The sequence below is a fragment of the Procambarus clarkii genome, chromosome 31 (genome assembly GCF_040958095.1).
Source record: "Procambarus clarkii isolate CNS0578487 chromosome 31, FALCON_Pclarkii_2.0, whole genome shotgun sequence".
In the NCBI taxonomy this organism is placed as follows: domain Eukaryota; kingdom Metazoa; phylum Arthropoda; class Malacostraca; order Decapoda; family Cambaridae; genus Procambarus; species Procambarus clarkii.
This window is the reverse complement of record NC_091180.1, coordinates 9,250,709-9,268,142: the sequence shown is the minus strand read 5'-3', so window position 1 is coordinate 9,268,142 and position 17,434 is coordinate 9,250,709.

Genomic DNA, 17,434 nt, shown 5'->3' with positions numbered 1-17,434 from the left:
GCAGCCAGGGAGAGGCTTCCAGCCACAGCAGCCAGGGAGGGGCTTCCAGCTACAGCAGCCAGGGAGAGGCTTCCAGCCACAGCAGCCAGGGAGGGGCTTCCAGCCACAGCAGCCAGGGAGGGTCTTCCAGCCACAGCAACCAGGGAGGGTCTTCCAGCCACAGCAACCAGGGAGGGTTTTCCAGCCACGGCAGCCAGGGAGGGTCTTACAGCCACGGCAGCCAGGGAGGGTCTTCCAGCCATGGCAGCCAAGGACGGTCTTCCAGTCATGGCAGCCAGGGAGGGTCTTCCAGCCACAGCAGCCAGGGAGGGTTTTCCTGCCATAGCAGCCAGGGAGGGTCCTCCATCCACAGCAACCAGGGAGGGTCTTCCATCCACAGCAACCAGGGAGGGTCTTCCAGCCACAGCAGCCAGGGATGGTTTTCCTGCCATAGCAGCCAGGGAGGGTCCTCCATCCACAGCAGCCAGGGAGGGTCTTCCAGCCACAGCAGCCAGGGAGGGTTTTCCAGCCACAGCAACCAGGGAGGGTCTTCCAGTCACAGCAGCCAGGGAGGGTCTTCCAGTCACAGCAGCCAGGGAGGGTCTTCTAGTCACAGCAGCCAGTGAGGGTCCTCCAGTCACAGCAGCCAGGGAGGGGCTTCCATCCACAGCAGCCAGGGAGGGCCTTCCAGTCACAGCAGCCAGGGAGGGTCTTCCATCCACAGCAGCCAGGGAGGGTCTTCCATCCACAGCAGCCAGGGAGGGTCTTCCATCCACAGCAGCCAGGGAGGGTCTTCCAGCCACAGCAGCCAGGGTGGGTCTTCCAGTCACAGCAGCCAGGGAGGGGCTTCCATCCACAGCAGCCAGGGAGGGTTTTCCAGCCACAGCAGCCAGGGAGGGTCTTCCAGCCACAGCAGCCAGGGAGGGTCTTCCGGCCACAGCAGCCAGGGAGAGGCTTCTAGCCACAGCAGCCAGGGAGGGGCTTCCAGCCACGGCAGCCAGGGAGGGTTTTCCTGCCATAGCAGCCAGGGATGGTCTTCCAGCCACAGCAGCCAGGGAGAGGCTTCCAGCCACAGCAACCAGGGAGGGTCTTCCAGCCATGGCAGCCAGGGAGGGTCTTCCAGCCACAACAGCATGGGAGGGTCTTCCAGCCACAGCAGCCAGGGAGGGTCTTCCAGCCACAGCTGCCAGGGATGGTCTTCCAGCCACAGCAGCCAGGTAGGGTCTTCCAGATACGGCAGCCAGGGAGGGGCTTCCAGCCACGGCAGCCAGGGAGGGTTTTCCTGCCATAGCAGCCAGGGATGGTCTTCCAGCCACAGCAGCCAGGGAGAGGCTTCCAGCCACAGCAACCAGGGAGGGTCTTCCAGCCATGGCAGCCAGGGAGGGTCTTCCAGCCACAACAGCATGGGAGGGTCTTCCAGCCACAGCAGCCAGGGAGGGTCTTCCAGCCACAGCTGCCAGGGATGGTCTTCCAGCCACAGCAGCCAGGTAGGGTCTTCCAGATACGGCAGCCAGGGAGGGGCTTCCAGCCACAGCAGCCAGGGAGGGTCTTCCAGCCACAGCAGCCAGGGAACGTCTTCCAGCCATGGAAGCCAGGGAGGGTCTTCCAGCCACAACAGCCAGGGAGGGTCTTCCAGCCACGGCAGCAAGGGAGGGGCTTCCAGCCACAGCAGCCAGGGAGGGTCTTCCAGCCACAGCTGGCAGGGAGGGTCTTCCAGCCACAGCAGCCAGGGAGAGGCTTCCAGTCACAGCAGCCAGGGAGAGGCTTCAAGCCACAGCAGCCAGGGAGGGGCTTACAGCCACAGCAGCCAGGGAGAGGCTTCCAGCCACAGCAGCCAGGGAGGGGCTTCCAGCCACAGCAGCCAGGGAGGGTCTTCCAGCCACAGCAGCCAGGGAGGGTCTTCCAGAAACATGCGGCCAGGGAGAGGCTTCCAGACACAGCAGCCAGGGAGAGGCTTCAAGCCACAGCAGCCAGGGAGGGGCTTACAGCCACAGCAGCCAGGGAAAGGCTTCCAGCAACAGCAGCCAGGGAGAGGCTTCCAGCCACAGCAGCCAGGGAGAGGCTTCAAGCCACAGCAGCCAGTGAGGGGCTTACAGCCACAGCAGCCAGGGAGAGGCTTCCAGCCATGGCAGCCAGGGAGGGTCTTCCAGCCACAGCAGCCAGGGAGGGTATTCCAGTCAAAGCAGCCAGGGAGAGGCTTCCAGCCACAGCAGCCAGGGAGGGGCTTCCAGCCACAGCAGCCAGGAAGTGGCTTCCAGCCACAGCAGCCAGGGAGGGTCTTCCAGCCACAGCAGCCAGGGAGGGTCTTCCAGCCACAGCAGCCAGGGAGAGGCTTCTAGCCACAGCAGCCAGGGAGGGTGTTCCAGCCACAGCAGCCAGGGAGGGCCTTCCAGTCACAGCAGCCAGGGAGGGTCTTCCATCCACAGCAGCCAGGGAGGGTCTTCCATCCACAGCAGCCAGGGAGGGTCTTCCATCCACAGCAGCCAGGGAGGGTCTTCCAGCCACAGCAGCCAGGGTGGGTCTTCCAGTCACAGCAGCCAGGGAGGGGCTTCCATCCACAGCAGCCAGGGAGGGTTTTCCAGCCACAGCAGCCAGGGAGGGTCTTCCAGCCACAGCAGCCAGGGAGGGTCTTCCAGCCACAGCAGCCAGGGAGAGGCTTCTAGCCACAGCAGCCAGGGAGGGGCTTCCAGCCACGGCAGCCAGGGAGGGTTTTCCTGCCATAGCAGCCAGGGATGGTCTTCCAGCCACAGCAGCCAGGGAGAGGCTTCCAGCCACAGCAACCAGGGAGGGTCTTCCAGCTATGGCAGCCAGGGAGGGTCTTCCAGCCACAACAGCATGGGAGGGTCTTCCAGCCACAGCAGCCAGGGAGGGTCTTCCAGCCACAGCAGCCAGGGATGGTCTTCCAGCCACAACAGCCAGGTAGGTCTTCCAGATACGGCAGCCAGGGAGGGGCTTCCAGCCACACCAGCCAGGGAGGGTCTTCCAGCCACAGCAGCCAGGGAGGGTCTTCCATCCACAGCAGCCAGGGAGGGTCTTCCAGCCACAGCAGCCAGGGTGGGTCTTACAGTCACAGCAGCCAGGGAGGGGCTTCCATCCACAGCAGCCAGGGAGGGTTTTCCAGCCACAGCAGCCAGGGAGGGTCTTCCAGCCACAGCAGCCAGGGAGGGTCTTCCAGCCACAGCAGCCAGGGAGAGGCTTCTAGCCACAGCAGCCAGGGAGGGGCTTCCAGCCACGGCAGCCAGGGAGGGTTTTCCTGCCATAGCAGCCAGGGATGGTCTTCCAGCCACAGCAGCCAGGGAGAGGCTTCCAGCCACAGCAACCAGGGAGGGTCTTCCAGCCATGGCAGCCAGGGAGGGTCTTCCAGCCACAACAGCATCGGAGGGTCTTCCAGCCACAGCAGCCAGGGAGGGTCTTCTAGCCACAGCAGCCAGGGATGGTCTTCCAGCCACAGCAGCCAGGTAGGTCTTCCAGATACGGCAGCCAGGGAGGGGCTTCCATGCCACACCAGCCAGGGAGGGTCTTCCAGCCACAGCAGCCAGGGAGGGTCTTCCATCCATGGCAGCCAGGGAGGGTCTTCCAGCCACAGCAGCCAGGGAGGGTCTTCCAGCCACAGCAGCCAGGGAAGGTCTTCCAGCCATGGCAGCCAGGGAGGGTCTTCCAGCCACAACAGCCAGGGAGGGTCTTCCAGCCACGGCAGCAAGGGAGGGGCTTCCAGCCACAGCAGCCAGGGAGGGTCTTCCAGCCACAGCAGGCAGGGAGGGTCTTCCAGCCACAGCAGCCAGGGAGAGGCTTCCAGTCACAGCAGCCAGGGAGAGGCTTCAAGCCACAGCAGCCAGGGAGGGGCTTACAGCCACAGCAGCCAGGGAGAGGCTTCCAGCCACAGCAGCCAGGGAGGGGCTTCCAGCCACAGCAGCCAGGGAGGATCTTCCAGCCACAGCAGCCAGGGAGAGGCTTCCAGCCACAGCAGCCAGGGAGAGGCTTCAAGCCACAGCAGCCAGGGAGGGGCTTACAGCCACAGCAGCCAGGGAAAGGCTTCCAGCCACAGCAGCCAGGGAGAGGCTTCCAGCCACAGCAGCCAGGGAGAGGCTTCAAGCCACAGCAGCCAGTGAGGGGCTTACAGCCACAGCAGCCAGGGAGGGTATTCCAGTCACAGCAGCCAGGGAGAGGCTTCCAGCCACAGCAGCCAGGGAGGGGCTTCCAGCCACAGCAGCCAGGAAGGGGCTTCCAGCCACAGCAGCCAGGGAGGGTGTTCCAGCCATGGCAGCCAGGGAGGGTCTTCCAGCCACAGCAGCCAGGGAGGGTATTCCAGTCACGGCAGCCAGGGAGAGGCTTCCAGCCACAGCAGCCAGGGAGGGGCTTCCAGCCACAGCAGCCAGGGAGGGTCTTCCAACCACAGCAGCCAGGGAGGGTCTTCCAGCCACAGCAGCCAGGGAGAGGCTTCCAGCCACAACAGCCAGGGAGAGGCTTCAAGCCACAGCAGCCAGGGAGGGGCTTACAGCCACAGCAGCCAGGGAGAGGCTTCCAGCCACAACAGCCAGGGAGGGTCTTCCAGCCACGGCAGCCAGGGAGGGTCTTCCTGCCACAGCAGCCAGGGAGAGGCTTCCAGCCACAACAGCCAGGGAGGGTCTTCCAGCCACAGCAGCCAGGGAGGGTCTTCCAGCCATGGCAGCCAGGGAGGGTCTTCCATCCACAACAGCCAGGGAGAGTCTTCCAGCCACAGCAGCCAGGGAGGGTCTTCCAGCCACAGCAGCCAGGGAGGGTCTTCCAGCCACGGCAGCCAGGGAGGGTCTTCCAGCCACAGCAGCCAGGGAGGGGCTTCCAGCCATGGCAGCCAGGGAAGGGCTTCCAGCCATGGCAGCCAGGGAGGGTCTTCCAGCTACGGCAGCCAGGGAGGGTCTTCCAGCCACAGCAGCCAGGGAGGGGCTTCCAGCCACGGCAGCCAGGGAGGGTCTTCCAACTACGGCAGCCAGGGAGGGTCTTGCAGCCACAGCAGCCAGGGAGGGGCTTCCAGCCATGGCTGCCAGGGAGGGTCTTCCAGCCACAGCAGCCAGGGAGGGTATTCCAGTCACAGCAGCCAGGGAGAGGCTTCCAGCCACAGCAGCCAGGGAGGGGCTTCCAGCCACAGCAGCCAGGGAGGGTGTTCCAGCCATGGCAGCCAGGGAGGGTCTTCCAGCCACAGCAGCCAGGGAGGGTATTCCAGTCACGGCAGCCAGGGAGAGGCTTCCAGCCACAGCAGCCAGGGAGGGGCTTCCAGCCACAGCAGCCAGGGAGGGTCTTTCAACCACAGCAGCCAGGGAGGGTCTTCCAGCCACAGCAGCCAGGGAGAGGCTTCCAGCCACAGCAGCCAGGGAGAGGCTTCAAGCCACAGCAGCCAGGGAGGGGCTTACAGCCACAGCAGCCAGGGAGAGGCTTCCAGCCACAACAGCCAGGGAGGGTCTTCCAGCCACGGCAGCCAGGGAGGGTCTTCCTGCCACAGCAGCCAGGGAGAGGCTTCCAGCCACAACAGCCAGGGAGGGTCTTCCAGCCACAGCAGCCAGGGAGGGTCTTCCAGCCATGGCAGCCAGGGAGGGTCTTCCATCCACAACAGCCAGGGAGGGTCTTCCAGTCACAGCAGCCAGGGAGGGTCTTCCAGCCACAGCAGCCAGGGAGGGTCTTCCAGCCACGGCAGCCAGGGAGGGTCTTCCAGCCACAGCAGCCAGGGAGGGGCTTCCAGCCATGGCAGCCAGGGAGGGGCTTCCAGCCATGGCAGCCAGGGAGGGTCTTCCAGCTACGGCAGCCAGGGAGGGTCTTCCAGCCACAGCAGCCAGGGAGGGGCTTCCAGCTACGGCAGCCAGGGAGGGTCTTCCAGCCACAGCAGCCAGGGAGGGGCTTCCAGCCATGGCTGCCAGGGAGGGTCTTCCAGCCACGGCAGCCAGGGAGGGTCTTCCAGCCACAGCAGCCAGGGCGGGGCTTCCAGCCATGGCAGCCAGGGAGGGTCTTCCAGCTACGGCAGCCAGGGAGGGTCTTCCAGCCACAGCAGCCAGAGAGGGGCTTCCAACCATGGCAGCCAGGGAGGGGCTTCCAGCCACGACAGCCAGGGAGGGTCATCCAGCTACGGCAGCCAGGGAGGGGCTTCCAGCCACAGCAGCCAGGGAGGGTCTTCCAGCCATAGCAGCCAGGGAGGGGCTTCCAGCCATGGCAGCCAGGGAGGGACTTCCAGCCACGACAGCCAGGGAGGGTATTCCAGCCATGGCAGCCAGGGAGGGTCTTCCAGCCACAGCAGCCAGGGAGGGTCTTCCAGTCACAGCAGCCAGGGAGGGTCTTCCAAGGCAACCAGTAGGCTCATCCACGCCCCTTGTGTTAAGCCACGCCCCTTGTGTTAAGCCACGCCCCTTGTGTTAAGTCACGCCCCATGTGTTATTGTAGTCCACATTCCACAGAGGGAAGCCGCCAAAACGGTTGCGGCCTTTTTCGAGGAAAAAAGTACTGGATCACAAAGGACCTACGGGAAGCAGGCGTCTGGAAGCCGCCCTCGAAGGCACTACACGAGGAAGCCATTCTCCATGTGATGAGAGACACCTTACTGGAGTTCTCCGTGTGATGAGAGACACCTTCCCGGAGTTCTCCATGTGATGAGAGACACCTTCCCGGAGTTCTCCGTGTGATGAGAGACATTCCTGGAGTTCTCCATGTGATGAGAGACACCTTCCCGGAGTTCTCCATGTGATGAGAGACATTCCTGGAGTTCTCCATGTGAGATGAGACACATTCCCGGAGTTCTCCGTGTGATGAGAGACATTCCCGGAGTTCTCCATGTGATGAGAGACATTCCTGGAGTTCTCCGTGTGATGAGAGACATTCCTGGAGTTCTCCATGTGATGAGAGACACCTTCCCGGAGTTCTCCGTGTGAGGAGAGACATTCCTGGAGTTCTCCATGTGAGGAGAGACACATTCCCTGAGTACAACGGAACCACGTATCGCCAGGCAATATTGACGGTGATAGGGGCCTCCTCAGTATTATAGTTGTGTGTTGGTGGTGTTGTCGTGATATTCCTCCTTTACGGACAACCCAACCCACAACTCGGTAGAGTGCTTATACCTCACTAGGAGATCACACTAGGCGCTTCTGGCCCTTGGAGAGGGGCTCAACGTCACACATTTAGGGGATGCGGCTCCAACACTTAGCCTCGTTGTCACGTGCACACACCCACTCGAGCCGCTGTGACTCCCCACTCTCTCCTTAGGTGATATGATCTCCTCAATCCCCCATTGACTTATTAGTATTACCTTCTACCCTGTCCACAGCAGTGGTTCTTGGTTCTTTCTCTCTCTCTCTCTCCTTCTGTACTATTTCATGGGAAGCCTCACTAGGACAAGGTCAAATACCAGCAAATTTGAATACATTTACTGGACAGAGCACATACACAATACATATACACAAATAATAATAATGAATCCTATACTCTATACTATTACAATCAGGTTGCACTCCAACACCATCAGAACTTTATCATCAGCTTATCAAGTGGTATCTTATCTCCTGGTTCACCACCTGATACTATCAACCTCCTCAAGTTGATCGAGTCTACATACACTGTTGCACCATCAGCAAGAGAATATATATATGTATCTATAGATGTGTACAAAGAAAATCAGCATGTGAATGCAATAACATATATCAGTATAAATGTTCCTTGATACACAACAATGATCAATCGATCACTCCATCAGTCCTAGAACACATACATCTGTAGGTAATCCAGCCTATGACTGTAACTCTAAACTTCAGTATAAAACACTCCTTGACATAAGAATGCAATCACTCACTCACCTCTCACTGCGTCTTGCACACTAATGACAACCAAACACTATTGACTCCCTACAAGTAATCCACCAGAACTTCCCTTTCACCTCTAGAAGTTCACTACCCTGCTCTCTTCAGGTTCTTCCGGGTTTACTACCAGGATCCTCTGCAGCTCCTCCAGGCTGCTACACCATGTAGTTTTCCTTGAGCAACTATGGTGCTTCACCCTTCTGCTAGGTTCCTCCACAGCTCTCCTGGCTGCTACACCATGAAGTTTCCTCGAGCAACTATGGTGCTTCACCACCTCTACAGACGCACGTGACACTCCTCTTCACTGCTTCTCCTCACAGCTTGAGGTCCTCTGCTCCACCACTACCTTGGAGTCTCATCAGCTACTCCCTCTGTGCTGGCTTTGAAGCTCTCAGCAACTTCTTCCCCAAAGGACAAACCTGCAACCCATCGACACTCCAATAAAATTGTTTCCCCTTTAACACATAAACAAAAATAATCACACAATATGTTTGCCTCCAACCTCTATCTGTCCTCTACATACAGTGAGAGTGGACTCCCCCGTTTTGGGTGGGTCCATACTCCACCTCGCCTGGTGGGCCTCACCCACTCCGGGAGGGCCTCCGCCGTCGGGAACTTTCAGTCACCTGCCAGCGCTCAGAGGGGACAGACGTCGCTCCGTGTTCCTCCCTCTCCACTCTCTTATTTTAGGCTTTCTGTCTTATCAAAACATGTCTAACTTATAAATAAACATCGCTACTGTCGCTGAGCACACGACCAACTACAAGCAATCACTATGAATTGGCTTAAATCGTGCTTACCACAGATTGTCTAGTCGAGGGCGCTCCTCCCTCTGACGAAGCTTGGTCAGGGCGCTGCCACGGCCCACGATAATGCCTCTTGGCGGTTTAATGCTCTCCTCGTCGACCAGGACTTGAGACCACACGTCCCCAGCTCGATTCCACAGCTGGTACGTCTGCACACTTCTCTTCTCTTCGAGATATATCACTAGGGGTTCCTTTCTGACGGGAGCTCAATGGAGCGCAGCTTTCCCCCTGCGATGTCTGGCCTCAAGTGAGGTCAAAGCCCTCCAGAAGCGAGCCTCACGCCTCCAGCAAAATGTCCACATCTCCTAGCCAGTCATTTATCTGTTTTCTTCTTCACTGCCCATAATCTTAAATTGTCATTTAAATCCTACCAACTATTTTACATATGGGTTATCACCTCAATATTTGCTAGACCTTCTAATCAGGTCAGGCTTGATGAATAACTCTCAAGGAGGGAGACTCGTTTCTCCTGCAGGCTGAGATCATAACACTCAGTTAGTATGAACATTTCCGATATTTGTGTCCTCGTCGCCTTTGAACGGAAGAGAACGTAGAGGGAAGACAGCCCGTTCGTTTATTTCAGATACATTGACGATGTTGTGGGAGTGATGGCGGGTGGAGAAGATCGCCTTCAAGCCTTCTTCACATGGGCCAACACGGTCTACGGTACCATGAAATTCACTCTGCAGAGAAGCAGCTCAGAAATAAACTTCATAGACGCAACAGTGTATGTGGGAGAAGCATACCGACTCCTCAACACAAAATCATTCTATAAACCAACGAACCTCCACTCATACCTAAGGTTCGACTCGAACCACCCTCTAACCTTAAAAAAAAATCCGTGCCCTATTCTTACAACTCTTTTCATCTCGGAATTTGCAGGCCGCTTCAAGAACACAATGGCAGGGTATGGGAGTGACTCAAGGACACCGACGGGGAACATCAATCATGGAACAGCTTTGCACCACCTGCACCTCTGATAGTATGGAAACGAGGCAAGTCCCCGAAGGACCACCTCGTAAGGGCGACCTGAAGAGAGGTAGCCTAACTCTGAACTGAACCTGCATAGGAACCGATCCACCTTAACTTTACCATGATAGAGGCACACTATGACAAACCTCACGAACAAACCAACCCTAACCTAACCTAGCCAGCATAACCAATAGGAGGACGGAGTACGAGGACATGACAAGTGGTTAAGGAGGGCCCCATGTACCCACCTTCTGTGTTAAACCACTCCCCCTTCTGTTAAACCTCTCCCCACTTGTGTTAAACCATTCCCCACTTGTGTTAAACCACTCCCCACTTGTGTTGAACTACTCTCCTTGCGTTAAACCACTCCCCTTGTGTTAAACCACACCTCTTGTGTTAAACCACTCTCCTTGTGTTAAACCACTCCCCTTGCATTAAACCATTCCCCTTGTGTTAAACCACTTCCCTTGTGTGAAACCACTCCCAATGTGTTAAACCACTCCCCTTGTGTTAAACCACTCCCCTTGTGTTAAACCACTCCCCCTTGTGTTAAACTACGTCCCTTGTGTTAAACCACTCCCCTTGTGTTAGTAGTGAGGTTGAGGACGTAGACCGTGCACAACACCTGAGGAGGTGGGGCAATTAGGCCCCACCTAATTAGAGGGGGGGGGGGGCCGTGCTGCCTGGCTGCTCGGTCCGAGTCCTCATGTGTAGGACTGGGTCTGTGTGTGGGGGGTTTGGGTGTAGAGGATTAGGGGTGTAAGTGTCAGTTGGTGTGTTTAGCATTTGTGCAGGTGTGTAATATGAAAATATATGTGTAGATATCGTAGAGTTAAGCAGGGTAAGTAGTTATATATAAATAGTTAAATAATAATAATTGTATGTAGGATCGAGAAGGGTCTGTTGAGGGTATAGAGGAGGACTTCCCCTCCCATGAAGGGACAGGCATAGAAGGACCCACCCCCCCACCCCCCCATGGATGGATGGATCGAGGAGACCGAGATTTTAAGATGTGTGGTTAAGGGGAGAGGGGAGGGGAAGGTAGTCGGTAGGACAGAGTGAAGTGGCGATATTTCAAGAAAAAAATGTGTAACATTCTCACCAAAGTCTCCGCCGTGGTGTCAGCCATAATATTTTGTAAACAAAGGGTGGGCCTACTCATCACACCCTCCACTGCATCCTAGTCCGGGACGAGTAGCGCATAGGCACCATATGACCAGTGTTAAACCGCCCCACACACCACATGACTGTGTGGAGGGCGAGCGTTTGGGCAGGTTACCAGTTTGATCATTGAGCTGTGACTCGGTTATAATGGTTTTGTACGCTGAGCTAGACCACATGGGTCGGGAGCGAGCCTTCGAGTGGCTCAGCTCTTTGATGTCTGTTACATGACTGAAGCAAATGACTACAATACCCCCCTCCCCTTTCACTTAGCAGATGCTTGACACCCTCAGTTAACAGCTTACACGCATTTCTCGATATTTAGAATAATAAATAAATAGGAGAAGTAAACCCGTTTATATATAATTTTTATTATTTTATTATTATTAAATACTTAAGACATTTACAGCTACAATAATAATAATAATAATAATAAGAGTAGTTCTTTGTTCAACTTTGCGAGTAGGTAGAGAGGCCATCATCTCGACCAACATAGCTTCATCAGCCTCTCATTGAACCGTCGTGCCATCCTAGTCAACCAGTCTGTTGAAAGAAAAAAGGTTACAAATGTTTTTTTGTTGTTGTTAATGTTGTAAATATATACAATTATTATTATTATGAGTGTCATTCACTCAATCTGATCATAAGCATTACTCACCATACTAATATCCGAGCTGATTTCGTCACAGCGTTTCACAGTTATCAAAATTGTTTAAGCAGAATGAATGCTTACACATGGGCATTTTCATCGAGTATAGGTGAATTTCAACACTTTTTCGTCGTTCTTGGCAAATTTACCATATTTAAATGCTTCATCAAAGTGAAGCAAGGACGGGTTCTAAGGCTGGTCTGGAAAAATAGTAAGCGAAATAAACAGCATAATTCCCACAAAAGAACCTGTTTAGGGATTGAATCCTTTTCTTCATAATATATAAGTTATAATCTTGGAAGTAGAACATAAATGCTTCGAAATATCTTGAATATGTTCCTATTGCGGGATTGGCATAGCTGTCTAGTATACACCACGGAGAAGTCTCCGTGGTGTAGTGGTAAGACACTTTCCTGGCGTTCCGCGAGCGCTATGTCATGGGTTCGTATCCTGGCCGGGGAGGATTTACTGGGCGCAATTCCTTAACTGTAGCCTCTGTTTAACGCAACAGTAAAATGTGTACTTGGATGAAAAAACGATTCTTAGCGGCAGGGGATCGTATTCCAGGGACCTGCCCGATAGCGTACTAGTGACTGTACAAGAATGTAACAGCTCTTGTATGTATCTTGTATGTATTGTTAGTATGTAACTATCTTGGTTCTATATCCATCCTTATTAACATCAACAAAGAATGTTATCCAATGCCCCATTTTATTACGAGAACCAGACTCCAGAGTGTTGATTATGAACACCACAGGCTTTTTTTTATGTATTTTTTTTCACTATTTTCCTTACATCATTCGCTAGAAAACATCATAGATAGTCCATCTTAGCACCTAAATTACTTCTAATAGCCTCATTTATTTCTAAACAATTCATATTAATATTTATCCTCGCGTGTCGCAAATAACTCTTCGGTCTGCATTAATGCTGATCACCACCGTTGTAGATCCATAAACTAGAATTACTTTATTTCTGGCTACACCGTGTTTAAATTCCAAAGCAATCCGTAGATTACTGCTCTTTTCAATTGGGATGGTGTTATCTATATCCTCCGGTTGTAAATTAAAGGCTAGTATGGTTTCACCATTCACATATGTATCATAAGACAATATATTGCCTTTATCGAAGCCTAAGGCTTGTAACGCTATGTAATACAACTTAGCACAATTATGAGGGAAGTCACACCCAATAGTGACAATATTAGTGCTATTCTGCGATATTAATATTTTACTAAGCTCACAGTTTTCCAAATAAAGCGGGTTACGATTATATACACCCAGACACGCCCTCGATATCAAGGATGATCATATATAAATGTTCTGGTATCACCATTCCCCATGTCTGATCCAATGTTATCGAGCGCTGGCCTGTACCCAATATATATGTTTTGTATAAAGTTTTATTAAAATTATACGTAATAGGAGAGTTGTTCTGCAGCATGGCTTTATTAATGGCTAATAATCCTTCAGGATAAGGCAATACCCTATCGACCCATAGACGTGTAGACTTGATATTATATCTAAAATTAGCTTGTTCATTATCGCTGAGTACAAGCCATTTATCGGGTTGAAGTTCGAGGTGCACCCTAATGTCCACATTATCTAAAACGTATTCACTTACTGATGTGACATCCAACATTAGTTTGAAGCAGGTATTTACACCGTTCGTTTTCATATCAGTCATCCGATGCTTCTCTCCAGCTGATGCATTAGTGAAATAGCCAGCTTCAATTTTGCCAGGATTGATTCAATTAAAAAACTGAGACAGTTTATCGTAGCAGGCAGCCTTACACCCGGTAATTGTAGATAACAGCTTTACGTACGAACAGAATGAGAATAATGAGCTGGTTTCAACTACTGTTTTGTTTAAATACACAATAGCAGATTTGAATAGTTTGCGACAATCTATTCACTAACGAGATGTTTTTACCATCTCCTAAACGTGTTATTCCGTCTTCTTCAGTTAGATCAATAGACAACTCCAAAGCTATAGAAGATAAATCCACCAGCTGACCATTCACACCTTTTATCATGAATTTCAGATAGGTGTCTGTAAACTTATTATTGACCCCAGAATTCACAGGTAATACAACCTCTGTTTGTCTGCTTGCAATTGTTAATTCTACCAATCAAGGGGAAAATACTTTAGGAAAGGCTTCACTAACAGCGGCGGTATAGTGTTCAAATTGTACCTGGAGGCCCAGAGCGTTATACCTGGTCATGTTCACGCTTTAGACAACACCAACAGAGTGGGAAAAATTTTATGATAACACATCATTATATTTCGTTTTAGTAAAACGTTTGATGTTTAATAATTTTTTGTGATTGCTCTGCTGCACTCTTCCCCCAATCACTTGCTTCCCCACTCCTTTCAATGTTTCACCTCTGTGTTTCTTAGGAGACTGTTTGAAAGTTTGTCATTATTAATGTCATCTAGTACGTTCTGCCCCAAGCTGACCGCAGCTGGAGCCAGCGTCCTCATGATAAAGGGGGGCCGCTCAACATCCTATCCCACTTAAAAAAGGATAGTATTCCCCCTCCTTGCGAATAACGTCTACTGCTGTAGAAAATTCGTATATCATCGGTCCCCCCCCCCCCTCCTCAAGGAGGGGTTAACAGAATGTATCATTCCGCAACAGAGGGGGGAATAAAGTTGACATGCATATCTCCGCTTGTTTCAGATGAATGAGGAGTTGGGGAAATGCGTTGGTGTTATATACCTCCTGCTACAGGACGTACATGTAAGACTGCTATGGTGCACCCACGTTCATCAAAATGCATTGGGCTACCATCTTGATCCCTAATAGTGATGCTGACGCTGTCTATCATGTTGGTGTTAAGTCGCACATAGTTTTTATTGTTGCTGTTATCACTTCCATTTAGGGAGATTACATCCAAAATATTTACAGATTGATTCCCATATCTAGTAGAAGAGATTTTATCGCAATAAAAACATAGAATATCAACTCCTCCTCTAGGCATTGGCGGGAAGAGGCATGTGTCAACTACACTCGAGGCATACTGCCATTTTGCGAATATGTCATATTCGCTTTCTGGAACGACGCCCAGCACTTTCCCAAGAGCTGTCCCAAATGATAATGTAACTCTACTAACGTTTCTATGCCCCGATGCTGAGCTAATATTCTCCTCACTAATTATAGTAGTGAACTTGTTTTGATTGGAGGAAGAATCATACATAATAAAATGTGTTCCGTATTTAGGTGAAAATTTTTTAAATGCCTTATCTAAAAAAAACTAAGTTTAGCTTTATTTGAAAATATGGCGGTTATTTCTGTATAAATTATTGTATAGATCCAGCTAAAACATCAGATGATAATAAATACTTTGAATACAAATATCTCTCCACACGCTCTTTCTCATACGTAACCCCTACACGTATATAGACCTCAGGGTTATTACGCTTAATAACGTAATGGAATGTGGGGAGCAGTAATTTTTGTAGACACATTTCATAAGAACTCTTTGAATCTAATTCTAGCTGATTAAACAATCGATTTTGGAAAGTTGCGGGGATGTTATTTGGGAATTAATGCGTATCTGATACGCTGGTGGCATATATCACGTGAGTGTCCATCGCTCTATCTCCTTAGACAGATTTTTACCGAGTAAAGCTACTTGCGCATTACATACACATTTATATACTCTCACCTGTTAATCTACAATCCAGGAAGCATTCTTTTTACTGTGAGGATCAATCTTCGCAGTTGCCTTTCTCTTAACTGAAGGAGTCTCGTACACTTGACTGCTTGCCGTAGCATTGCAGAATAAATCTCGCGGTGTAGAAGTTAGTGTGAAAACAGTTGAACAATAGGCAATTTATCAGGTAAAAAAAAACAGATTTAAGCACTCTCAGTTTATGTATAATGCCGTTTATTATATGAATGCCAGATACGGGAGCCAATAAATTTTCATTCAGATCCCAAGGAATGATTCTACTAGCATTATAATGGTTTAACAAGGATCTTGCATATTCATGGTCTTTTACTTTCAATTTAATATCTATTAAATGTTTTATAAAGGGGTTGGTATGTAACTGAGGAGCTGGTTTCACAGTTTAATGTTGAGCGGGTTTCACAGTTAGGTGTGCTGAACTGGGTGCAGCTTTCCGGTTGTCCACTATTTTATGCGGTGCGAGATAAAATGCTTTCTTTTTTCTTTTTTTTACTTACTGAACAACCTTGTAATTAAACTATCTGCTATCGGCAGGATAATGGATAAAATACTTCCCCCTCGCTTACTGGTTAATATCTGTTTCTTAGATGTTACTGAAGGCTTTTTTACAGGCTAGTGAGCGAATAAGCAATTTATATTTTTTCAACTTTTTAATTACCTTGGCAGGCACAGGTAATTTTTTTTAAAGTTATTACAAATTTCTGATAAACAATTTATATGTGGTTTCTTCAATTTTTCAATCAGCTGTTTTCTCGAGGAATGGTGAAATTTTGATAATAGCTGTATCAATTTCTTGTATTTATAAACTAAGGGTTTCTTCAATATAAATGTAATATGCTACCAGCATCGATCCATTGATCGAATGACTGATCATATCCAGCTTATCTAACTTTATACTGAAGTTTACCATAGACTCTGCGTTGCCCCAATACCTTTTCAATATTAAAGGTTTGAGGTAATTGTGCAGGTGTTAATTCTTGCTTGTAGAAGCCATCATCAATTCTCCCCCCCCTCCCATTCAGATCTTTCAGGAAGTATAGAGGGATGTGTTATCTCCTATCCATACGTTTAACTGTATATATCTCTCGTGTTTTCTGCTGCTTAAACCCTTTCTTAAACTTGGAAATGCGATCAAATAGTGTGATACGTACTGTATCATCGACAGTCAATCGAGGATTGATAGATCTCTTTGATTTGCTCTGACTTTTATACATTAAATCAAATTGTTCGGCATGCTCGCTAAGTGTGGATAGTGCGTGTATCTCCTTGGGTGTCTTCCTCCCTTCATTTCTCTGTGAGGGGTTAAATTATACGTTTTCACAATATCTGGTAGAGCCTGCGTGTATTTTAAAGTGTAGTGCGCCGTCATAAACTTGTAAAGTTTACCTTTTAAAGTACGTATGAACCTCTCAGCAATTGAGGCCTTGGTCTCCTGTGAAAATACACTATATAACTTAACTTTCTTTCGTGCCAACATTTTTTTCATAGCAGCGTTATAAAATTCTCCACCTTGATCAGAATTAATTTTGCACACTACCTGAGAATGAGGAGAATCTAGAATTAAAGCCAGAGCTTTACTTGTACTTTTCCCATCCTTGCCACATAAGGGTACTACTTGGGCGAACCTGAAGAATATATCTACACATACGAGTAGATATTTCACTCCGTCATTATGTTTGTCCAATAAAATGATCTCGGCCAGACCTATAGCTTGAAATAGACGTGGTTTAGGGCTTAATACCCGACGCCGTGTGAATTTACGTGGTTGTAAATAATGCAGTGTATAGGACTCAGAGGTTTTCAGATAATCCTTTACATCAGCTAGAGTTATACTAGAGTTAATTAATTTGGCAGCCTTATACAGCCTCATGTATGTCCTCCAAGCCCTCCGGTAGATGAGCTGTCGTTATATACTCGTTCCAATACATTTTTCTTGCTCACCATTGGTAAACTATCTCATAGGGCGGCTTCGTGAACAATATTATCCGTGCAATGTTATGGTAGAGGGTGTGTTCGAGCCCAGATCTACTAGCAAATACCCATAGGGTTGGCTAATAACTTTCTTATATAACTCTACAAATTTCGAATCCTGTTTCCCAAATATTTGTCGTCCGAGTGTTTCAATTTGTGAGAGGTCTCGTGATTTAACCAATATGAAATGAGAAGCATTTAAACTAATATTCCTCGAATATTTACCAAGAAAAAATCTATTTTGAGTAATTAATATGACGGAAACCCTGAAATGTCGGCCCCGAGTAAACATGTCTGATACGATTTTTGAATTAGCAGACTGTAAAAAGGTCATCATAGATTACTAAGATATGTGACTCATTATCCACTCACTCTTCCACAGGATCG